Source organism: Paroedura picta, chromosome 9 (assembly GCF_049243985.1).
Source record: "Paroedura picta isolate Pp20150507F chromosome 9, Ppicta_v3.0, whole genome shotgun sequence".
NCBI lineage: Eukaryota > Metazoa > Chordata > Lepidosauria > Squamata > Gekkonidae > Paroedura > Paroedura picta.
The window spans coordinates 27390944-27416655 of record NC_135377.1 but is presented as its reverse complement, the minus strand read 5'-3'; the positions used below and the strand labels follow the sequence as shown (position 1 = coordinate 27416655).

The 25712-nt window shown below is 42.2% G+C and overlaps 1 protein-coding gene across 12 annotated transcripts in view; it reads right to left on the bottom strand.

The window, feature by feature from the left end:
• PAG1 (phosphoprotein membrane anchor with glycosphingolipid microdomains 1) overlaps positions 1-25712 on the bottom strand; it is a 113010-nt gene that overhangs the window by 41174 nt on the left and 46124 nt on the right. For 7 of the 12 annotated variants that reach the window (XM_077352044.1, XM_077352052.1, XM_077352045.1 and 4 more), the window contains one exon: positions 1338-1401. The exons of 2 other annotated variants lie outside the window; for them this stretch is intronic. The gene's annotated coding sequence lies outside the window, so the exon portion shown is untranslated. Of the gene's footprint in view, positions 1-1337; positions 1402-6556; positions 7161-25205; positions 25226-25712 lie in introns of those variants that run through there. 3 more of the 12 variants (XM_077352043.1, XM_077352050.1, XM_077352056.1) reach the window with 3 other exon arrangements.

The window sequence follows — 25712 nt, the reverse complement described above, 5'->3', positions numbered from 1 at the left end:
CCAGCTGGAACTTGGAAGTGATGTTATTGCAATGTGGCAGTGCTCTAGGAATTTTCCTGATCCTTAGGTGTGGGCGTGGGCATCCTAGACTGTCATCACAGCTCAGAGCTGGGACTTGGGACCCTCAGTCATCAAGACCCTGCTCTTCATCCAATGCTGTCAGTTACACAGCAAAATTAAATAAACAGAATATTACATGCTAAATGTATTACATACTCATAAATGCCAATTATAAGCAAACAGACTTCCTGTTTTACTCTGTATGGTCAAAGGCAAACGGTCTGATAGGTACAATTTTGTTTGTCCACCAATCTTAGGAAATATATTGGGATCCTGTAGTCTTGGGGGCTCTAGAGCAGTTTTACCTCTTTGCTACCCTCTCTGCATTCTTTGCAGGAACGTAGCACTAAAAGAAAGCTTTTAAAAAGAAAACCCTCCCCAAGTGCTGAGGTCCCAATCTGATTTAATTCTTCTCTCCCCAGCAGTACTGAACGTTCAAAACAAACAAGGCAGAGCACAATTATAAAAGCCCGAGTATCTCCTCTAGTCTGACCCTAAAACCTGGCTAAGTCAAGATCCCACTTATAATATAGGACAGGCAGATGGTTCTGATGACTCACAAGCCGAACCCGTCTAACATCTGACATTCACATATAATCTACTTCTAACCATTTATCTGTAAATGGTTAATAGCCCTGTCCTCTCTGATTAATTTGCATTATCCTTTTAAAAACCACTCTAAGCTAGTGGCCACCACCATATTGTGTATGGTAAAGAACGTCCCTGACTAATTCTCCATTGTAAAATGGCACAAATATGCACAGGCCAACAGCACTAGTTATAACAGTGGCCCCCAACCCCCGGTGCGGGGACCAGTACCGGTCTGTGGATCAGTCGGTACCGGGCCGTGGCTCCTCCTCGTCCTCCTCCCCAGCTGCTGCCTCGGGGGCTGCCCTGCCACTCTGCCGCCAGCTCACCTTTGGTGCTCTCCAGCGGCAGCCATGGCTGGGGCTCTCCCTTGGGGTGACCCTGCGCAGCTGCTGCTGGCAGCGCCCCCCAGTGGGAAGTCAGGGGCATCGGCAGGAAAGCAAATGGAGCAGGGGCTCAAACAGCAGCAGCGATGTTCCTCGGCAAAAGACTACCCCCCCCCCCGGGCCTCAGTGAAATTGTCAAGCATTGACCATCCCGGTGATAAAAAGGTTGGGGACCACTGAGTTATAGCATAAAACAACTACAAGTCAACCCATGTCAACAGCAATATAAATCTGTGCTGGAGTAACCTTAGTAGCAGCATCACAAATAAATCAAGAGCTTGTTAATGCAAGAGGCTTACTCACTTCACAGCTGCATTCCCCCTTCCTTGTAGTCACCCAATTTCAATGAGGAAGCAACGGGGATACACTGAAAAAGAAGAACATGGGGGTTGAGCAATGAAGACGCCATGTACTTCCTCGCCCAAGAAGATGCCAGAGTTGAACCTTGGGCATGTGACAGATGCATGTTACCTATGAAATTAGCAGAAAGCCTTCCATTCTTGCACAAGCTGGAACTCAATACGAAAGTCACAAGTCTGGTACTGAGCGACCGTGCTTGGGATGTGATACTGTAACTAAATAAAGCAATTGATTTGCTAAAAAAAATCCCAAGTAATTTTGTTAAAGCATCATGAACAGAGTTGAGGAAGTTCAGGCTTCATGCCAATTTCAAAGATGAGTTAGGGAACTCAGTATCTAGGGTTGCCAGGCTGCAGGTGGAGCCTGGAGACCTTTCAGAATTAAAGCTGATCTTCAGGTTACAAAAAATAGATCTCCTGGATAAAATGGCTGTTTCAGTGAACTTTATGTCATTATACTCCCCTGCCTTCCCCAGGATATGGTCCTAAATCTCCAGAAATATCTCAACTCGGAGCTGGCAACCCTATCTGTGCCATGCATGTTCACCTTCAGCTGCACAGTGCATTTTTCTGTCAGGTTCTTTGAGGTATATGGATGGCGGTCCTTCAATCCAGATGTCCTGGGAGAAGTCCTATTAATTTCAGTGGCAAGCCTGCAGAAATAACTGTCGAGGACAGCAGCAGCCAAACTCTTCCGTAGAAAAAGTAGTAGGAACTCTACGGGACAGGCTTAATAAGGCAGCCAGGCATTTTTCTAGGGCAGCTTCATCCTGAGGCTATAGGAGTTTACATGATTATTTTTAGAGATAAATCTCTATGTTCAGCATCTTTTTTGGGAGAAAAATGTAGCATTGTAATAAGACACAATTCTAAAGAGATGTCAACATGGGTTATTTCTGCCCTAGGTCTAATGTTGTTGGGAGGTTTTTCGTTTTTCTTTTCTTTGCTTCCCCTCAGCATCAGAGTCCATTTGTGTAGCTCCCAATGCTTCCCTGGCTTTTTTCCGATCTTTTCTGTGACATTTTGGAAGAGCTCACAGGAGAAAGCCCGGATGGCTGCTGTGGGGGGGAGGGAAGTTCAGGTTTCCCCCCTTATACGAGAGCCAGTTTCCTGCCCCCATTGCAGCCATTTCTTCCCCCAACAGAGGCTCTTATAAAAAACCAAACAATCACAATTCACCGTTTCATATTGTTATACCAGTATAATTTGACAAAAACCAGTATAATTTGACAAATATAAAACTCCTTCTCTGGATTCCCAGCATTTTTTTAAAAGGTATGCCTGTAAGTCATTTAGTTGCCAAGATCTAAGGGGAAAGGTGCATCTCTGTGACTTATTTTTCAAACAATGAAAGCTAGGAATTCAGAGGCCCTGATAAACAGATTGTTGTGATGTTATATAGATATAAAGAAATTCAACTGATTTCTTTTTTTTTTAAATGGGGGAGACACAAAGTAGTCGGAGGTAGCAGAAATAATTGGCATTGGGGATTGGGGGCAGGGAAACTATGGCAAAACTGGCCCCATGGAAGCCCTGTAACCACTGCATTCCAGGGACACCACTGGGGAAGCCACACAAGTCTGCGTCTGTGTGGGATCTACAAAAATCATCTTCACTACAGTAAAGCCACTTGAGTCAAAGGAAATCTGTCGTAAGTAAACAGACATGAATACTTCATTACACATCCAAACACATACGTATATTTTATATGAAGAGGGATATGGTCATGTAATCTGTAATGGTCAAGAACCTGTTCAGCATCCTTCCTAGAAGCTGTCTGGCTAAGCATGTACCTGGGGCATGTGCCCAACTATTCTCAACTTGAATGGATTAATCTTTTGGTCACTTCTTTCCAAATTCCAGAACACCACATGGAGGCAAAAGCAATCAGGGTCTTGGAGGGGTTTCTGTTTCATCTCAATGGGTTTTTGAAAGGTAAGCACTCTCTTGTTTCAGCTAAAAATGCAGAGACCGTGTTAGATGCAACGGCTTAAAAGTGTCCTACTAGGTATATGCCTCATAACGCTTTTTCGATTTTACCTGGTAGGCTGGCTTTTGTGAGCTATCAGGAGACTGAAATTAATTAACGCAATTTAAAACTTGCTGAACTAAATTCACTAGTGTGATAAAGCTAGTAAAAATTAATGGTTTGTATCCTATCAACCATGAGTGGAAAGAGTTTATGGGATGGCTCTCTCCTTCCCCTTCCCCCTTCCTTTAACTGTGCTTCTTAAAAAGATGCTCCAAAGGTCAGGAGACCCTCTGAAATAGAATAGACTGCAACAAGGAAGGACAAAATGGCAGAAGCTTCTTTCCCTCTTGTGTAATGCTTGCTCCATTTTTTGAAAAGTTTGCACAAGAGATTTCTCTCCTTTTCTACTCAGGTTCAAGTCCTTAACACTGCATCCGACACATTCTTAAACATCCTGGAAATCGGCAGTGTCTTGAGGCCAGGTCCAGAAGGGAGAGTAGAAGGCAGAGAGGCTTCCCTCCCTTCATGGACTGTAGGATCCAGCCGAATGTCACTTATTGCTGTTCACAACACCTTTAATAATCATTGTCCATTTAAGATGCTGGTCATTTGCCATCAGCCATGGATGTTTAAGCACATAATTTCCTCTTAGTGTAGTGGTTGGTGTGGTGGTTAAGAGTGGCAGCCTTGAACACTCGGCTTGACTCCCCACTCCCACCCATGAAGCCTTGCTGGGTGACCTTGGGACAGTCACAACACTGTAAGCTCTCTCAGCCCCACCTACCTCATAGGGTGATTGCTGTGGAGAGAGGAAAGGTTGGCAGTTGTATGGTGCTTTGAGATCCCTTTGGGTAGTAAAAAAGCAACATGCAAAAACCATATTGTTGTGAGCTGCCCCAAGATGACTGGCTCAATAAATATATAAATAAACAAACATAAAGCAATTATACCTTCTAAGCCCTGTAATCTTTATTACCATCACAGAAAGAATTTCAAAGGTTTGCTTCCATTTCCCATGAAGCGTATTGTGCCTTCCTGGCTGGCCTGCCATTCAGCTCCATATTTCATGTGAAGCTTTCATTTCTGGCCCCTTAAAGCATTTTGTCTATAATCAGTGGAACACTGCAGATACCCATCCCATTATTTGTTATGGCTTTAACCTACAGGGAAAACTCTTCATTGTAGCCTCAAAAGATGAGCTACTGATGAGTCTAACTCAGTAGCATCTTATTGACCAACACGATTTTGGGAGTATATGATTTTGAGACTCATTGCTCCCTTCATCAGATATTATTCCTCCTTAATCTGTCAAAGGGAACCTTGACTCTTGAAAACATGCTGGTCTCTGTGGTGCTACTGGACTCGAATCTAGCTGTTCTACTGCAAACCAACATAACTATCCTCTGAAAGTGACTGGCTAACATAACTTAGCAAATGTGAAGCCAGTGTGGTAATCCTTCCCCATTCCTAGTTTTAACCACCCCATTCCATGGGAAGATCATTGCTGGAGAGGCAGTATGTATATCCCTTATTACTGTATTCAGAACCAATCTGTCAGGGAATCTTTCAAAAAAGCTCTAGAAAGTATTTTAAAACTCAAGTGTAAAAGTTTCAAGAAGTGATACTGTGCTTCCATGGGACACACGTTACACAGAAACAAATCTTGGTCATCCACCAATTGTAGTTCAAACTTTCCGGTAACCACCATGGTATGACAAATTCCAAAACTGCAGCCATGCTATTCTGTGTCCCCAAAACAACAAAGTGTCTTGTGGACCCTCAATGACTGAAGAATTAATAGCGGCATAAGGATTCATGTACAGAGGACTACTTCATATTAGTAGTTACGTGGTGCAGATATTTTCAAATACTTATTCAAAACTTTCACACTTTTTGTACTGTGTACCTAAACTCATAATTTGTGAATTGCCTTTAACTGTCTTTGGGGAAAGTACAAAACAGTCTCCAAGTAATGAATAAATGATTTGGGTTAATGGGTCCCCCCCCACCCCAGAAAGCTTCCTTAGCTGTTTGCCAACTTTGGACAGTTAAAATGCAGCTGGTCAGCTTGCAACCTTTAGTCAGAGGGTAATCCTAGATGGTTTCAGCAGGCTGTTTTCAAGGGTGACAGGCAAGGGCTCCTGTTGTCATGCAGCGTGTTTCCAGAGTCTCACAGTGCAATGTGTTTGTGCTACATGGAACAGTTGTTCCTTGGAGATTAAGACACAACAAAATAGAGTTAGCCTCACGAGAGCAGACTCACGTGGCCTGAACCAGATTCATCAGAATGAGCTTCCAGGTATTCAACTGGATGAAGCTTCAATACCACAGATTACGAAATTCTCAGTTTCCTTTCCCTTTGGATGGTTATTCTAAAATGTAGCACTTCAGACTGGTCCCATTTTCAAGCCATCAGCTTTAGAAAAGTTGAAGTATACATGCTAAGAAGCATCGGGGAACTCTAAATGGTTTTTAAGTTGCTAGTGGAACAGAAAAATCTCTCTGTTCCCTTGACAGCTGTGAAAATAACCAGATTACCCCTTTAAAAAAAGTTTCAAAAGGCTTAAAAAAAATCAGAGCAGCTAGAAGTCTCAAGAGATAATAAACAGAAAGGCCATAAAGGAAACACATCTGAATTACTATATAAAGTCTAAAGCCTTAGCACAGTTTATAATCCACTAGTTTCAAAAATGCCAAAGGAAACTCGCTTAATAAACATAATTTGCACAATATGTTTTAACAGACAAATATTAATTTGATAGAAAGAAGCACGAAGAAGAAAGGAACTGTCAGCACAACTCTAAAGGAATGCAATCCTGAAGTTTTCTAACTCCCCTCAAGTCAATGAGCTCAGGAGGGTATAAAATCTGTTTAGGACAGCACTGAGAACCTGGAAGTGTGCAGAGCTATTTAAGCCAGTCAATGACTCCACAGTAACACTTCAGCAAAAATCCTCAAGCCCCCGTTGCTTATAAAGATTTAACTGCTGGGTATAATGCAACAGATAAAGAACCTAAATAGCTTCTTCTTCTTCACTCAGGGTATTCACAGCAGGGTGGCCCCTGTTTTAAACCAAAAGACATTCTCAGAGCCAGACAGTTGCATACATATAGTTAAGTTAAGTTGCTGTTTTGAGGCGATAAAGCTTGCTGGCAATATTAGTTAATCCTTATAAAAGCAAGAAGAATTACCTGTAATTTAAAAATGCTTCTCCTCCAGAGACGTATAGCTTGTCAGCAAAAAAGAAAACTCCAGAAGAGCTGCTACAGGCATGGCATGCTGTGAAGCCCCTCTTAGGGAATCCAGTTCTTGGAATGTTCAGATTCTTGCCGCTCTGCTCCTTTCTGAATCTGTATGCACAGCACAGATCCCTACCTTATTTGGCTGCCAAGTCTATTACAGTGAGCAAACAATGCCTTCTCTGTCAGAACAGAGAATCGTATCACAAAGACACTCCTCTCATGTACTGCTCTGGACTTTTGCCTCCTCCTCTCCAGCCAATCTAACGCGGGTGAGAACGGATGGAGAGAAATCACTTGATATTTGGGTGTACTCCCCCTCTCCTCCCCAATGCCAGTCATTATTAAAATGGCAGAAACATGATATGAATGTCTTTTTTTTTTTAAGCAGAACTTTACATTAAAATGAAATGCACACAGCCCTACACTTTCATCCCAAGCGATCAAACGCACAAGGAGCATCTGGAATATTCATTTTTGGGGAGCCTGGAAAGTCTGCTTCCACTCATCAAGAGCAAAACAAGAGAGCGAGAAGAAAGATCCCACAGGGTGTCAGCAGAGCGTGGATAAATCCTTCTGCCACTCACTGTGTTTTGAAATGGATTAAATGTTTGGGTCTTTGAACCAGGGGCTCAGCTTCTGGAATAGAGCACTTGTACTATGAATGATAATGCAAGAGGAGTCTGAAGTGGAATTTGTGCAATGGGAGTAGATGAATAACTCTTTGGATGGATGGAAGTTTACTTTAGCTTTTTAGAGCAAGGAGAGGAGAGGAATCTCAAGTAAATAAAATGGATTTAGGGGATACAGACAAATGTTACTATCCATTCTGGCTGAATCTTCAGGGCATTTAATGGATAAATAGCTTTCCTTAAAAAAAAATCTGCAGCAATCACTTAAACAGGTCCTCTGGTATCCATAAAAATGAGTGAGACATTCAGTTAAATGTGCTTCCAGTCTTGCTGCTGGGACACTGACAAGGGAAGCACAACCTGCAGGAAAGACGGCTGCATCCCCTCCTGCCAAAGTGCCTTGCTGCCAAGCCGTCTGTACCTAGTCTATGTCGATTTTATGATGTCTGAAAGCACTCGTATTTGATTAAACCCATGCCGCGGCTACATGATTATCCCAGGGCCATCCCTCTGCATTTTTCTGCAGAGTGCCTGAGGCAGATTGAGAACCACCAGATGCTGCAGATAAACAGGATGGCTTTCCCTCTAGCCTGCCCTACTTTAGAGTTTCCCAAGGGCATTTGGGCTGGCCACTGTTGGAGACAGATCAAATGGTGACCCCAGCAAGGCCTTTCGTAGGCTCACACGAAATGTCTCTCACACTTCTGAGCTCAGGCTGAGCCACTCTTATTATGTGCAGATTGTGTAAACAAGATTACTTTGAAACAGAGCAGAAGAAGAGTCAGTTCTTATATGCCGCTTTTCTCTACCAGAAGGAGTCTCAAAGCAGCTTACAGTCACCTTCCCATTCCTCTCCCCACAACAGACACCCGGTGATGTGGGTGAGGTTGAGAGAGCTCAAATATCACTGCCCAGTCAGAACAGCTTTATCAGTGCCGTGGCGAGCCCAAGGCCACCCAGCAGGCTGCATGTGGGGGAGCGGGGAATCAAGCCCAGCTCGCTAGCTTAGAAAGCCGCGCGCCTAACCACTACACCTAGCTGGCTTTCACGTGCATCCATTTTTGCAACAACTCTCCAGCCAAAAATGATGGACTCCACAATGGAGCTGGCTCCTTGCACAGGCACAGCAATGTCAAGGCAGCAGTTAAGCCTAGCACATCTATTAATTGGCAGCTCAGTGTCACAACGGAGGCCCTTTTTTCACCCAAACAAGCTCCTAATGAGCAAAACGGAAATTTGTGCCACTTAACATTTGTGCCTGCAAGCGCATAATCTACACAAGCGATTGTCAGAAGCAGCAACCTACTCTATTTGAAAGGCAATTGTGAGTCTCACCTCTGATTTCAAATTTTTAAATTGATAGATCCATCAATGTTATTTCTCTGAGATAAAAAAAAATCATTTCCTAATGCAGAAAAAACAGCAGCATCTATACATTCAAGTACACCTGACACTATTTGCACAACCCAACAAATGGCAAAAAAAAGAGAGAGAAATAACACGTGCATCTTACTGTTCGGAAAAAAAATGTTTATAGCTTGAGGCAAAGCAGAGCTAGTTTTTGTAAAGGTCATATCCTATCAAGGTTAGATTTTGAAAGAAGAAGAGCCACAGTGCTTTCACGCTGAAATGTAAGCTTAAAGAATACTGTGCAGGAGCACGTGAAATGGTTTGGGAGGCAATGAAAATAATGGCCACTTTGGAACCTTCTTACTTCACGTGGGAGATATTTTTGTTCATGTTATCATCAAATTAGAACCTTATTTGCTACAGGAACAGGGATATCCTTGACTTCAGCATGAGATAAACATTTTACATTAGGAAAAAGATGAACGTATTAAGAGAAAGCTGTCAACTCTTTCTATGCAAGGCACAAATGCAGTAATAATTATACTGGGTGACAGCCAGAGAAGGCCATGATTCTAGGAGCGTCAGGACGGTTAACTCTGTTTCATGACCCACAGTTGCTCAGAACTAAGGATGAAATCAAAATAAGAAGTTGAGTTTGAATTTTCAGCCGTGTTTTCAGATGCATAGTTTGAAAGAATCAGCTCACTCTTTGGTTGTCAGCTAAAACACTTTTTCATACCAGGAATTAACTATTTAATGTATTGTTTTTATAAAACTCAAAGATACACTTTGAAAAATAGCAACAATAAAAATAATAATATTTAAGGCTTCCCCCCTGAAGAAAATGTTTAAAGCTTCCTCTAGAACAAAGCAGCTTATATCATTCTCTTCTCCCCTAATTTAGCCATTATCTTCACAACACTGTAGGTTGTTTAGGCTGAGAGTGTATGTCTAGACCAAGATCATTTAACACAGGGGTAGTCAACCTGTGGTCCTCCAGATGTCCATGAACTACAATTCCCATGAGCCCCTGCCAGCATTTGCTGGCAGGGGCTCATGAGAATTGTAGTTCATGGACATCTGGAGGACCACAGGTTGACTACCCATGATCTAACATACTTCCTTAGCAGAGTTGGGATATGAACCAGCGTCACACAGATCCTAGGACAACAATCTACCCCAGGACCCCCACTCTTTTGAGCCTGTGGGCACATCTGGAATTCTGATATGGTATGGTGGGTTCAGTAACAAAATGGCTGCCACAAAATGGCTGCCGCAGGAGGCAGAGCCAGGCACAAAATGATTGCCACAGATTAATTTCAGTAATGTAGCATCGATCCCTGTGTTGTGCACAGGTAATCAAATTGCCAATAATCAAATCAGAAGCCTTGCTGGGCAAAAGCTCTACTTGTAACCACGTACTTGCTGAAAATACTTGATGAACACGGGAAAAGTTGGGGACCCTGACTCTAAGCATTATACTGCACTGACTCTAGAGACGATGCAAATTTAACAGTTTTTTTGTGCACTCCAACATAGTTGTATTACACTAACGGTATAAGCAGTGCTAGCTGGTGGGGAGATTCATTGAGGGTCAAACCACTGACATACTACTTCTGGAAAGTGTTCTTCTATGTATTTACCAAATGAACATAAAAATGCAGAAGCAAAACACAGTGCAGTTAACAAAAACAAACTGCTGTATAGTCTTCAGATCACCAGATGTTGTAGAGGTTGCCTGATAGTCACTTGTCCTTCCCAGTATTAATGATTGTATGGTTTTAATTAACAACAGTAAAATGATCAAAAATGGTTTCTAGCTGGCTGTGTAACCATATTCTATGCACTGAGGAGCTCCTGGAAGAAAAAAACAAAACTCTCTGCAAGTAAAGATGATTTGGTCAGAATAAAGCACAATTGCTTTCTGCATTAAGAAGTAGGCAGAGGCTTTCTGGATTTCACCAAGAAGATTAACATAATCTTACTTCCACCTACTCAAAATAATGAAGCACAATTTGCATAATGCAGATCTGTCTGATCATGCAAATTATTTGTGCTGAATTACTGTGACAAATTTACATAATTCCCCAAAGAGACTTAATCTCAGTGCCCATTGGGTAGCAGAAGAAAGGGATGTATCAGTCTTGTTCTTTCCCTAACACCTACTGTCAGATCTGTTTTCTCAAGACCTCTTGAAATGAAAAAGAAACGATATGGTGATTTGTATCATTTACTCTCAGGCAACCACTTCTGAAAAATTGCAGGAAATGATACCAGTGTGGCAGACCCCTCCTTTTACTGGCTAGAAGGACAGCCTGGATTGGCATCCCTCATAGACCCACAGAAACAAATATATATATATATTGCTCTGGCAGTTCCGTGTTCAGAAAGTGGCATCTGAACCAAACAAGATGGAACAAACAGATGAGGGCAACACAAGACATGTGTTATGTACTCTCCCACCCTATACATGTATATTAATGGGCCATCAAGATAGAGAATTATTGTTTGAGGCTTCAAGCAAAAAGCACATGGCTAGAGGCTACATTTTAGCTATTAAAAAACAGCATTTGGCCCCAGTTTCGTGTTCAGAAATCAGCCTGCATTGGGCAGCATATTGGCTCCAGATGCCATGTCCCAGCTGTCATGCTGCTGGTCCCCCTCCAATCTGCAACCCTTCCGGAACAGGTAAACATTACCCCACCCTACTCTGAGCTCTCCCATTTTCCCCCTTTTATTAGGAACTTGAATATATATTTTTGCTTCTGTGTTTACCTACACTCACATACACTTCCCCAGTGACCAATGCTATACGCCTAGAGGAAGCCAAGAAGACCTCCAGGATCCCTGAGGAAAATTCCTTCCTGGTCTCAAAGTGTTGATCAGCATTACCCTGGGAATGTAAGAAACGGTCACAAGAGCTGAACACTGACCGAGGAACCGCTCTAAGAATTTGGAAGTTCTTCCTAATGTTTATCCAAAACCTCTTTTGATTTAATTTCACTCCACTGGTTCTAGTCCGACCTTCTGGGGCAACAGAAAACAACTCGATCCATTGACAGTAATCTGACAGTAGCAAAAGCACAGTCAGTTTGTCAAGAACCAACATGACCAAGGTTCTCCTTGAAGACATCATGCAGTAAACTAGTTTAAGGAATAAGTCACTATAGCACCATTTTTCATAGCTGGAATCAATTGATTTCATTGCTTTGAACTAATCTTGTGAACTGTTCCAGTCATGTTCTGATTACTAAGAAATATTTGCTGCAGAAGCTTCAAAAATTGTGTTGAATCTGGATGCATACAGATTCTGGAGACAAAACAGGTCCATACATGACAATTCTCTGAAAAAGAATAAATCTGGAGTTGTAAACAAGCTCCATACTAAATCACTGTAGTTAATGACCTTTATTTGACTCTTAATACTTGGCCAATATGTAATATTTCCTAGAATATTTGTCAGTGGTATAACTGAATCAGGTGACTCAGGTTATTTCAGTTACTCCGATCGGCAGGACTTTGTCACAACCCAAAATGACAACATATTTTAATTTGCAGAACGGCAGCAAGTGCATCCAGTAGGAAGATGAGCAATCTCTTTACAATAGATTTGTTCTGTCTAGACAAGAACCAGCTCCTCTTAACTACAAGGCCTGACTGCTTTATCATGTTACTCATTTCAGTTAATTCAGTGCCATGTTTCTCCATATAAGCCTCTTAAAATAAATCCCATCTTGTACATACAATGTCTGTTCCAATATACATTATATGGCCCTGCCTGCCTGCACGCACGCTGGAGAGACATCGCAAGACGGCAGCCCAAAATAAAACCCACCATCCACCATGCCCAGCAAAGGTGGATTTTGCCTGCGTACATATTAAAAATGGGCTTTCAACTATTCCTTCCCCTTTTTCATTTGTTATTACTCTGTGTACTGCTGTCCACAGACCATAACTGTAGTCCATGGACATCTGGGGAATCACAGTTTGGTCTCCTGTGTACTAGAGGGAAATAAGTATTCATGTTTCTAGTGAGCGTTTTATTGCTAGACATATCCTTCTGCCAGTGATACGAATTTAAAGTGTCCTGTTCTGCAGTTGACAAGCTTGGGGTCTTTCATGTTGTTATTTACATTTCTTAATTATATTCCCATTCCCAATCTAGTCTCTTTCTGCTCTTGGGACTTTCAAATGTATCTAAAGGCAATATGGATGAAAAGTGTAAAAAAAAAAAAAAGCAATCATTTTACCGTGTTGTCATGACCAAGTCATAAAAATTCCTTAGATGTAGTTTGAATTATGCAGACTATTTCATTAGCTAAATCAAATTGCTAAGCCCTAAAAACACAAGGGAATAGTAATAAAAACACTTTTCTGACATGCCAAGTCTGATTAAAAAGCATGTCAAATAATATGCCAAGTCACTGGATGTCAATACAAAGGAGATCTTTCAGAATGAAATATTCATAAAACTAGTAGTACACACATCCCCCAGAAGAGGTTACTATGTGGTATGATTGCATATTACCATATAATTAAGATTTTTTACTATTATACAAAGACAAAAGATTGACATCTTCTTACCATTCCAGCGACAACACTCAGAAAAGTAGAAGTGAGTGACAAAGCTGAAAAATTACCTACCTAATGCTAATTTGTGACTACTTTTCAGTCTTAGGGCTTCTTTTTAAAAAAAGATAACCATTATTGTACTTCTACCTGAGGTATATACATAATAATAAGTATATTTGCTTCCTGCAGTCCTCTACAGCTTAGGTATTTTGGAAAAAAGGATCACAACACAACACAACACAACAAAATCACTATATAGAAATGGTTTCTGTGCAGAAAATTAAGTATGCAATTAACATATAGGCCATCAAATTTAGCAAAGTGTACCTGAATTATATTCCATCCAGTGATCCGCAAATACCGTTTTAATGCAGGAATTCTGTGGCCCATTCCGCACAAGAATCAATGTGGCCAATTGCTTACACTAAGCCATTCCGGAATTTAAAATAGTGGAATTCGGCGTTATGCATACCTGCCTTTGTATTTGAATTCAGTAGCATTGCAATCGTTTCCCACAGGTTTCCAGTCTCGCCAAAAATCGCTAGAAAGGAAGCGATTTTTTCTGTGCTTTGTCCCGCCCCTGGCCGTCACTCAAACGAACAGCCAATGGGCGGCCGTTATCATGCTCCCGAAAAGCCCCTTTGCCTTTAAGACAGGTTTTAAAAACACACACACACACACACACACATTCAAACGAATCTGTGTTGATTCGTTGCAACGGAGAGACCCATCTAGCTGGCAGGTGGTGTATGAGCTGGCAATTCATCGTTGCCACGCTCCCCCGAGCGGAAAAAAAATTCCCCCCGTGCACGGGTGCGATTTTCGGCCAAAAATAAAGGGAACTTGCAAACGGGGCTTTGTTGTGCTTGGTGACTTAAAGCAGCTCTGTGGAGGTACTGCAGCCGGAGAAGCCTCGCTGGGGGAATGAAGGCTCGCCAGTTCGTTGCTCTCTGCTCACTCCAAAAAAAAAAAATGGCGATCACTTCACTGGAAGTTCAAAGGAAAGAGCCAGGGGGAGGGACTTTGCTGAAACCGCAACAATGGGAATGCACAGGTCTTTTTCGAACTGTTGCAGATTGCTTGCAAGAGTGTAGTGCTTTTCGGAGGGTGAATCCACTTTTTGGGATTTCCCTTTAAGCACTACAACGAAGTGCTTTTTGCTGATCGTTTTCAGGAGTGTGGCAGATTGTGTGCGGCGTCGTGCATAACTGCAAATTAGTAGCGTTTGCAATTTGCCACACTCCTGCTACATTTTACTTGTGCGGAATGGGCCTGTGTGTTCCAACTGACACTGATACTTTATATTAAGAGTTAGTTTAATCTGCTGCTGGACCATGAGAAGACCTTTAGGTGGTGAACCAAGCTCTCTGCACCCTCTCCCTTTCTTTTGTCTGCCCAGCCTTCCTTCCCTTCATGAACAAAGCACCTTCTAATGGCTGCCAAACAACAACAGATAAATTCCTCCTCCTATTTTGCTAACTGCACACTCATGCTCGTCTGATACAGTGCTAATTGCACAATCTGTCATCCCCAAGCCAGGGGTTACCTTCTTCAGCAGACATAAGCATGCTGGGAATTTTCAACCATCCTTCCCATTTTTTCTGCAGAGCCGGCTGCTACTATTAGGGAGGTCACTTCTTTTGTAAAGAGCCCCTCCCCCACTGTTATCGCTACTCTAGTGGTTGAAAAAGTCACCTTTCTTTAAATAAGATTACTGAACCAATTCCCAAAATATTTCCCTCAAATTTGTTCCACACAAAAAAACAGAATGTGGTTGAGAATACCAGAAATGAAGCTATAAATTAAACAGCACAGGAAAAACTGCTGCAAAACAAAAAGCTTTTAATTTTTCCATTTATGTTTACTTCATTTATACCCCACTTTTCTCTACAATGAGATTTACAAAATAGCTTGAAATATCATTCTCTCCTCCTTCATTTTATCCTCACAACAACCTTGTGAGGTAGGTGAGGCTCACACAGAGTGATTGGTCCAAGGTCACCTGGCAAACTTCCATGGCACTGTGGAGATTTGAACCCGGGTCTTACAGATCCTAATCCTACACTTTAACCACTGTGCCACACTGGCTCTCTCTGTGTGTATGTGTTTATCAGTATTTTAATGCCTAGAGCAGATGTTTTCCTAATTGTTTCCTGGGTCTTTTAGGAGTTAGATGAGCTACTCTGCAGCAGCCAGTGAACTACACAAGCTGCCTGTTGGAAACACCTGAACAACCCTATAAACAAGCTATACCTGTCCACAGAAACACTTGAAATTTAAGGGTGTTACTACTTGCATTTGGAGCTGAAGGACGAAAGAAAATCACATCTTGAGAGGGATTTTATGAACTGCTTAACAAGACGTCACGTGTTAAGATGCCAATTACACTTGTGGTGCTAAATAAAGCAGATACATATATTTTTGTTAACTAGGAAACGGAAATAGACCATTTAGCAAAACTCCCAATATACATAGTTGGTACTTTGATAAGACCGTGAAATAAAAGAGACCCAGCCAAGAAGGTAACATGATTAGAAATTACTCAGACAAAATAGCAATAGGGGTCTAGCAGCAAGAACCTCGGTTTTATAGCTTATAAGGGACAATGACCCTTCTGTGATCACAAGTCCAAATAAGTTATAGCAACATTAGTCTGTTTGCAAAACCCCAACAGCAGAGCATGAGGCTATGTGAAGACATTTGGCAGAGAATCTACAGCCAGAAGGCATAAGTCAATCTGACAGTCACCAGAGCATTAAAAAATTGAATTAATCCACTGTTCTCTTATTATTTCTCAGAGTAGTCCTTTTTCCTTAAGAGTGGCATGGAAGTTTTTGTTTTTTGTTTTATTGAGGACAGCTAATTCGGGCTGAGGGGGCACAGGAAACAAATTGCCCATTTAGTGCCAGGGATGAACCATTATATGTTATGGTAACATTTTTATAACTTTAAAACGAGTGTTCTGCTAAATAAAATCTGATTTAAAAGTTTTGCTGAAGGGCTTTTCACCACATCATTAAGTAGTACATTAAAACATCAAACTTTTATTATGTGCATATTTATAGGTTTATTTTAATACCTTTCCTGTCCAGTTATGAAGGTTCAAGGTAGGTATCATCACTACTTGAAATAAAACCACATCCACAAATAAGGATTATACCAGTAACAGAATCGCAACATGATGTACTTCTCGGAGTATATTTTGACTATCACCTGCCACCAAGAGATGCATTTTACTTAGTGATTTAGCTCACCTTTCCAACTGGGGGCGAATATGTTGTAGTGCAGAAGTAGGCATAATGTTATTTGGACCACATTTGTGCAACCCTAGTTTTAACCACAACTCTCCTGCCTTCTTGGTGCCTGAAGCACTTGTTAGCCACTTTTTCTAAGGTCTTATATTCTTATTAAGCCTTGGTGTCTAAATGGAACCTGCTGGCTTTAGCACTGGTATTTTGTTGACAACAAAGCTGTTGGAAATCACAGAGCTTGAGAACTCTAATGCCTTCTTGTGGGCCTCCTAGAAGCATCTGGCTGAACAATTCGGGGGGGGGGGGGAGGATTAGACATACATTTGGGATGTCATAACAAAGCTTATCTTACAGTATTATTTCATCTTCTAATGATCCTCTGGAAAAGAGGCACTGATGGCCATTAGAGCTCAAGGCTGCAGTGGCTGGCTACAATTCTGTCATCCATTGGGAAGGAAGGTTGCTGTTAGTTGCGAAGTTGTGTCCAACCCATCGTCACCCCATGGACAATGATCCTCCAGGCCTTCCTGTCCTCTACCATTCCCCGGAGTCCATTCCCTGGAGTCCATTTAAGCTCGCAGGGAAGGAAGGTAGGATGATTAATTATTCCTTCTTCCCCTCATGCTTTAGCTTCTGTCACTTGCTGCCCAACCACCCTTGATACGGTGGGACTAGCTCTTTGGGGTCTTCTCCCTGATCAACACTTGGGCTGAGCCCTTTATCACCTGCTTCATGATGGTGGCAGTAATGGGTTAAGAATTAAATAATTGAATTTATCATTAAGTAGGCCTGTTTAGGCTATAACCAGTTTAGCAGGGATAGGGCGGGTTCGCTCATGTAGGCAGGAAAAAGTGGTGATCACACCGAGGCATTGGATGTGTCCTGAACAGATCATCACTTCCAGGATGGTGGGATGGGGCTTGGGAAGGAGGGCCTTTGGTGCTAAGCAACATCTTCCCAAATCTGATAGCAGCTTAATGGTGCATCAGGGTAGGGAGCTGGGTCTGGGCACCACTCAGCACTCTATGGGCGGGTGAGGATAAACAAGTTTGGAGCCAGAGTGGATTTGTCAGAACAAAAGCAGCAGTTTAATATTAGCATATTTAATTATGTAGATCAGCAGATCTGAATACATTTAAACAAACTAGTTCAACCCGTACTGTTGTCTTCATTTGGCAAGAAGGGACCTGGGGAAATGAAGGAAACTATCAGGCCAATAAGGGAGGTGAGTATGTTTGCCCAGGAACACAGGGTCTAGGACTAAGGTCGACAACTTCCACATCAAGGGTGGGTGGTGATTTGGAACATTTGAGTAATGGAATGTAGGTATCAACTGCTAGCATGGCAGCATTTGGAATGGATCCTGTGCGACTAAAGGGACACACATTTTAACCAGATGGCGTTCATCCAGCACCATCTCCCAACACAGGCTACCTTCCAATTCATTTATTTACCCCTTAGCTCAATAGATAAATCTTACCTTCTGGCTATTTCCCTTCCTTTTGGATACCATAAGGAACACCTTCACATGTCCCTCTTTTATCTAGCAGCCCTTTTTGGTTGCTCTGACACCAGTTTAATTCACTAACGGAGCACCATTCCTTCTGGCCTGAGCTGCCCTACTCTTCAGCTCTTGCCTAACAATCACACTGAGGAGGACTCTCCCACAATGGTTCCTTCTGTCTTACTGTGTCTGAGACAGGGATGGCCAAACTGTGGCTCTCCAGTTGTCTATGGATTACTATTACCATGAGCCCCTACCAGTACCATCAGTCAGTTTGGTCTAAGACAGGGGTAGTCAAACTGCGGCCCTCCAGATGTCCATGGACTGCAATTCCCATGAGCCCCTGTCAGCAAGCGCTGGCAGGGGCTCATGGGAATTGCAGTCCATGGACATCTGGCGGGCCGCAGTTTGACTACCCCTGATTGATGGTGGGGCAAATGAACCCAGTAAGCCCCTGGATTCTGAGTGTTGCAAATGAAAAACCTCCTGCATTAGAGGATTCTTTGTTCAATGTCTTAGATGGCTGTGTGTCTTAAGAATATACAATGGTGCTATAGCCTTTTCTCCTGAACCACAGTGCTAAAGTACAGTACCCATGCTCTCCACACTTGACAATGTTATTTTCCCAGAGTTTCCTTTCTTTTTTTTTAAAGCTGCACTGGAACCTTTTGAGAGAAATTCACTGCAGCAGCTGCAGACAGCTGTGAACTTTCCCATGGGGCTGCAGCTGCTGTTCCTGATAAATCAATGAAAGTTCTATTGATGATGATGAAAGGGTCTTAGCTCCCCCTGAAATAAGATCATTTGCTGCTATTGTGGGAACTCGGGCAGCCAAACTGCTATTACATTTGTTCAATCCAAAGAGTAATTTAAAAAAAAAAATCTAGCATGCAATTGACATGAAAGAAGATGATAAAATAAGACTAATAATAATATTTCATTATTTTGAATAATATCTACAGCAAAGCAAAGTCTGTCTTCTCTGTATAATATACAGTTAGGGGTATTATCTATAGTTTAGCTCTGCTTTATCCTTACTTTAATAGATGAAACAGAATCTTTGGGGCAGTTATATAAGATGTAATTTCTATTTTCAGGAATCAGAACACTCTGGTCATGGAGTTTATTACATGTGGATTCTATCAAACTAGAAATGGATCCTTTGCCCTGGGTTGAGACTCAACATATTGAGCTCCTGGAACCCATTACTGTTCCCTGACCTGCCACCCAAATTTGCTACCCATCCTCTTTCAGTGTAGATAACAGAAATGGTAGATGAATCTAGCCTAGTTGATGGGATTCATCTGCCCTTGGTGGAGCTCCTCCTCTTTGTGGCCCTTGCTCTTTCTAACCAAGGCTCAAGCATATCGTCTGCAGCACCTGATTGCCACCAGAACCCACCTGAGCTCCCATCTCTGCCTGCTCATCTCAGCTTGCATATTTCCCTTTACGCATAGTAGGAGCAAGCCCCCTAAAGAGTTAAGCCAGCAGGTGACCAAAGCAATAGCTGGGTGACATAAACGTAAGCACTGAGTCATGTCTGACCCTTGGGGTGACACCCTCTAGCGTTTTCATGACAGACTCAATACGGGGTGGTTTGCCAGTGCCTTCCCCAGTCATGACTGTTTACCCCCCAGCAAGCTGGGTACTCATTTTACCGACCTCGGAAGGATGGAAGGCTGAGTCAACCTTGAGCCGGCTGCTGGGATTGAACTCCCAACCTCATGGACATCGCTTCAGACAGCATTTCTGCTACTTACCACTCTGCGCCACAAGAGGCTCAGCTGGGTGACATAGCCCTTTACAAAACCAAATAGAAATGGTTCATAACCACTAGTTGCCTGCCTGCTCATCTCCCTCGGGCTGACACTCCTTCAGATGGGGCTACCGATAACCTGAGGAAGAGGGGCAGTTGAGCAAACAGGGAGGTTGCCTATAGTAGCAGCATTGCTTGCTGTGTGCTTAAGGAAGGCAAACAGGAAACACTGACATCACCCCATGGAGGAGGCCCCAAAACCTGGGCCAGCCTGGAGGTGCAGAGAATAATTCTCCACTCTTTCTCCCTCCTCTTGTTTTGCCCTAGTGGCAAATGGCTGCTGCAGGGACAAAAGAGATCAAGAGATGAGAGGCCGGCCTGACATAGAACAATGGGAAGCCAAGCATCCAGAAAAGCTTGCACTAGTCTTGCATCCCTGCACATGCCTGGTAATTATTTTAAGTTCCTTTGATGATGCCATGTTAATTCTGGAGCAGTGGTTAAAAAAAATCAGGAAACAGACGCTTGTTTAATGGTCTGGAGTAAATCAATACAAGAACTTCCAAACAACAGCACTATATTAAGACCATCAAACAAACATAGTAATAGCTCAAGATGTAATTTATGACCTCATAAATGCCTCCTACACATCAGTACCCTTCATCGGCTGGGTTCCTCAGCCGGTTTCAGCTTTGAAGCTAACTTCTTTCTCTCCAGTCTCCTTCAGGGTCTTATTTATATATTTATTCCAGCTGTCTCTCACCAGCATTTCCTCTCCACGCTGTGCTTGTTCATGCTTTCAAATCTCTTAGTAAGTGATGTGTTAATATGACCCCCCCAAACACACCCACACGCTGATGATCTCTCTCCCATTTGACGCACTTACTAAAAAAAAAAGCATAACTGCCTTGTGCATGACAGAAACAGAGAATATATTAGGATACCCCCCCTTTTTTTCTTTTAAGGCTTTTAAACGGATTCAGCTGAGCACCATTTTCATTTCTTTCCATTATGGAAGGGTAAAATGCTGGTGTTGCTTTTATGAACCTATTAGCATTCGAATATCTCTGCTTGGTGTAATCACACTAAGGCATATTCTACTGGCTATCTAACTCATATAAATCTAATGCATTCCTGGTAATCATAAGTACAAATTTATGTGCATAAATCAACAGAACAGGATGGGTTTGTTGAAATCATGCAGTCAAATGCTACCCTCCAGTCCTTCTGTGGATTCTGTACTAGCTACGGCAGTGGTTCTCAACCTTCCTAATGCCGCTAACCTTTAATACAGTTCCTCATGTCGTGGTGACCCCAACCATAAAATTATGCAAGTGTTCTTTCACAGAAATTAAACCAAAACTGACCAATGGCGTGAAGATCCATTGTTCATGATTGTATATAATTTGTTCCCCCTCACCACCAGGGTTTCTCAGTTCAGTTCTGCCTCTTGTCTCACCATGTCGATCTCGCTCTTTTCCGCTGCTCCAGACAGATGAATGTTCTATCTCAATCTACCCCGCAAGGCTGTTGTGTGGATGGCGTCCCCCCCCCAGCCAAGCTGTGTGCCCCGCTGCGACCCCTGTGAAAGGGTCATTTGACCCCCAAAGGGGTCCCAACCTCCAGGTTGAGAACCACTGAGCTACAGTATCTGAACAAACCTCCCGTAACCTTCTCTCTCTGCCACTCAAAAGATGGGTGCAATTCATTTTTTTTTAAATGGTTGTACTGCTTGGCCTAGGCCATTTTACTTCACTAGGAAACGGAGACTCTGAAATACCACCACCATAAGCCCCTCTCAGCTGCTGTTGGCTGAAATTAAAAAGAGAGGAGTTTTGATCACAGCAATCTCCTATGAATTTTAAACACTAGCATGTGATCCCACCCATAGACAAATTGGACGCAGCTCACTTAAAATATGCTATTACATTGTATCCATTCTCATTTGTTACAATGTGTTCCCTAACACAGTCTTCTTGGCATTCCAACAGGACCTTGGAGAAATTAAATATGTGCACATAAATCCTGTTTCCATCTTTTCCTCCATGCATCTATAACTATAGCAAACCCCTTTCTCGGAAGGTTTTCAGTCATAAGTGATCCAGTGATCACTTTTAAAAGCCTATTATTTGTGTATGGGTTTTGTTATTTGATGCATTTGTGTATAGTTACATTTAACCACCTCATGTGTGTATTAAATGCCATCAAGTAATTTCTCACTTACGGCAACCCTATGAATTAACGTCCTTCAAAATGCTCTATTGTTAACAGACATTCTTAGATCTTGCAAATTGAGGATTGTGCCTTCTTTTATTGATTCCACATACACATTAAAAAAAACACACACTAAAAAGATATGTTCTAAATAAAAGGATACTGAAGTCTTATTTGTATAGTTAAATCATATAGTTAATCATTTCTTTACAGTGTGATTAAAATCTGAAAATTGCTGCCTGATGATGTAGTGATGGCCACAGGAATAGACAGCTTTAAAAGAGGATTAGACTGATCCATGGAAGATAGATAGATCAGCTACTAGCCATGGTGACCTCAGGTTTATTTACTTATTATTTGATTTCTATAAACAACCCTCTCAGCATAGCTGTGTTTGGGGCAGTTTACAACAATTTAAGAAAACAATGCAATAGGAACAATAAAACAACTTAAAGGTTTTTAAAAATTAACTCCTTAAAAATGATTTGTTCACTGTAGCTGCCAAGCAGCAATCAGTCTGTTCATTTGTCAGGCAAGGATGGGAAGAATACAGAAGAGAACCATTGGTTGGATCTGGTAAATTCAACCATTGGTTAACCTTTTTTGGTTCCTGGATTATTGGGAAAGGGTTGTTGGGTTTTTTTTTGCATTAACACTATAGAATTCACTATAGAATTCACAGAATTCTCTTCCTACTTAAATATTTATTAATTTATTTTTATAATGACCTCCCCTGATACTCAGGCCAGTTTATATAAAACAGGGAAACTATACAGATAACTCAATAGTTATAAACAGTAACAATATAGTGATAACAATAGAACAGTAAAATAATAAGAGTAGAACAATGGAAAGAACTACAGCATACTGACAGCCCTGTGGGTAGGACAATTTGGCGGTGGATTTCATGGGAGGGAGGCTCGGGGGCCAATAGAAGATGATTGGTTCAGGTTGACCTCAGCCAAATTCCTGGTGGAGAAGCTCCCTTTAGCAGGCCCTGCCTAAGTTCCATTAGGGCCCTGATCTCCTCTGAAAGCGCATTACACCAGGTGGCGGCCAAGATGGAGAAACCTCTGGCCCTGGTTGAGGTCAAGCGAGTTGCCTTGGGGCCAGGGATCACCAGGCAGTTGGAGGTAGCAGAGCGTAAAGCTCTTTGAGGGTATAGGCAGAAAGGTGGCCCCTCAGGTACACTCGGCCCAGACCATGTATGGCCTTAATAGTGATTACCAGAACCTTAAGCCTGATCTGAATTTCAACTGGAAGCCAGCGCAGCTGTTGGAGGATGGGCCAAATGTGGGGCCTCCATGGTGTTGCTGTGAGGACCCTGGCCACTGCATTCTGGACCAGCTGTAGTTTTCATATCAAGGTTAAGGGCAAGCCTGGATAGAGCAAGTTGCTGAGTCCAGTCTAGAGGTGACTGTCATGTGGATCCCTGTGGCTAGGTGTTCCGGGCCAAGTAGAGTGCTAGTAGTTTGGCTTGGCGAAGATGATAGAATGCCAGCTGTGCTACTTTCATGACCTGAGCCTCCATTGAGAGGGAGGCATTGAGAAACACCCAGGTTTCTGGTGAAGTGAGTGATTGATAGCTGCACTCCATCCAAGGTTGGGTAGGTACACTTCCCCACTTGGACCCTTCCTGCCCAGCCACAGGATCTCTCTCCTTGAGTCAACGACTCTGCTTGAGCCACCTCGTAACTGCTTCCAGGCAGCTGGCTAATGCTTCTGAGAGAAAATCAGGGCGACTGTCCATCAGGAGGAAGAGCTGGGCGTCATCGGCATATTGGTGACAACCCAGCCCAAGCTTCTACACCAGTTGAGCAAGAGGGCGCATAAAGATGCTGCATAGCATTGTAGAAAGAACTGTTTCCTGAGGGACTCCACCTACAAACTGGTGGCAGCTTGATGAACTCTCTCCTATTGCTACCCTCTGTCCACAATCCTGTAGAAAAGAGATCAGCCACTGAAGGGCAGTCCCTCTAATCCCGGCATCGGCAAAGTGGTGAGCTAGAAGCTCATGGTCAACTATGTCAAGCACTGCTGAGAGGTCTAATAACACGAGAAGCGCCAACTCGCCCCAGTCAAACTGGCGACGAGGGTCATGCATCAGGGTGACGCACTGTCTCTTCCCCATAGCCAGGCTGGAAACCTAACTGGGATGGGTCTAAGACTGAAGCTTCTTCCAAGAATGCTGATTGTTGGTCTGCAACAGCCCTTTCAAGCATCTTCCCCTGAAACACTAAGGACAAGACAGGACGATAGTTGATGAGTTGTTGCAGATCCAGAGATGCTTTTTGAGCAGCAGGTGAACCACTGCCTTATTTAGCCCTTCTGGAAATTCTCCTGTTGGCATTTAGGCCCCAGGTAAAGCCTGTCCTATTTGCTTATGATTTTAACATGTAAATCTGGGGTTATCTAGATATTATTGTTGGTTCTGTGTTTTTATATTTCATTTTAGCTTCAATTTCTAATCAATTTATATATTGCCATGTAGATCATCTCATGCATAGTTGGGATGAAAATATATAAAAGTATGGCTTTCTTACAATTAGTGCATGAAATTCTGAAGTAGCTGTTTGAATCCTTAGTCCTTAGAACTGATTTTTTCCCATTACAAACCTTATTTTCTTAGCTTTCTTATTTTCTTATTTTCAATCTAACAAAGAGAGTAGCTGACTTTACCAGTATGAAAGTAAACATTCAGACCTTCTTCAGAAGTCATTAAGAGTTTGAAATTACTCTGGCCTGAAGTCGCTGTAAAAAACTGTAACTCATTAAAAGGAGAAAACGTATTAAAATCTCATGACCTAATCGTTGAGGGAGAGCCCCAAGTGTGACTGATAGGTTGCTTCACACTTTTAATATGAAAGGCTACCAATTCTATTATTTTATATAGTTAACCAGCAGCATTTATTTAACAAGTCATTAAATAATTGCAGAAAATTGAGTTTTCTATTTGCTTAATCCTTTAAAGCAGGGTAGTCAAACTGCAGCCCTCCAGATGTCCATGGACTACAATTCCCATGAGCCGCTGGCAGGGGCTCATGGGAATTGTAGTCAATGGACTACCCCTGCAAACTGTACAGCCAGTTTTTGAGGACAAGCACCATCCTTCAGCAGACAAATGCGTCTGGAAAATGTATTGCTTGTCTTTCTATGAAGAAAGAAACACCCACAATCCTTGTTATCTTCTTTTACATGTTCCGACAGTACTTAGATCAATTAGCAGAAAGTGATACCACAGCAACCCCCCCCCCCCAGGTTTTGTTTTCTCTTTCTCTCCTTTTGAAGTTTGCCTAGAATACCACATACAGACCAATCATACCCCAAACTGATCCAGAGATGTCCATAGCAAAGAAGATTCCCAGTATGATATAAAATTCTAAGGCAAAGTATATGTTGGTTAGGTTCTGCATAGAAGTGATACGCAGCTGATACAAATCACACAAATGGGAAAAAAACAAAATCCTTTCACTGGACCAACTTATATTAGTGCGTTCACTTGTCATCTGCATCCACTTACAGCCAAACTTCACATGACCCTGGCCAAGGCAGGTTGTCCTTGACATTTTTTTGCTTTTAGAAACTTAGCCAAGAAGGCTTAAATTGAGAACAGAAGATGGTTGGAAGGGCTTCTTTAAAAAAAACAACAACATTCCTCTCTGGTGATTTTTCTATTAAATATCTCTCCCTAGCTTTTTCTCCCATCACACCTGTCATAAAGAAGATTTTCCTTCCTATGACATAAAAATAGTGATTTCTCTTTAAATTTCAATTTCAGTTGTCACAATTTTTTAAAAGAAAAAAAGCGAACTATATGTAACTGGACACC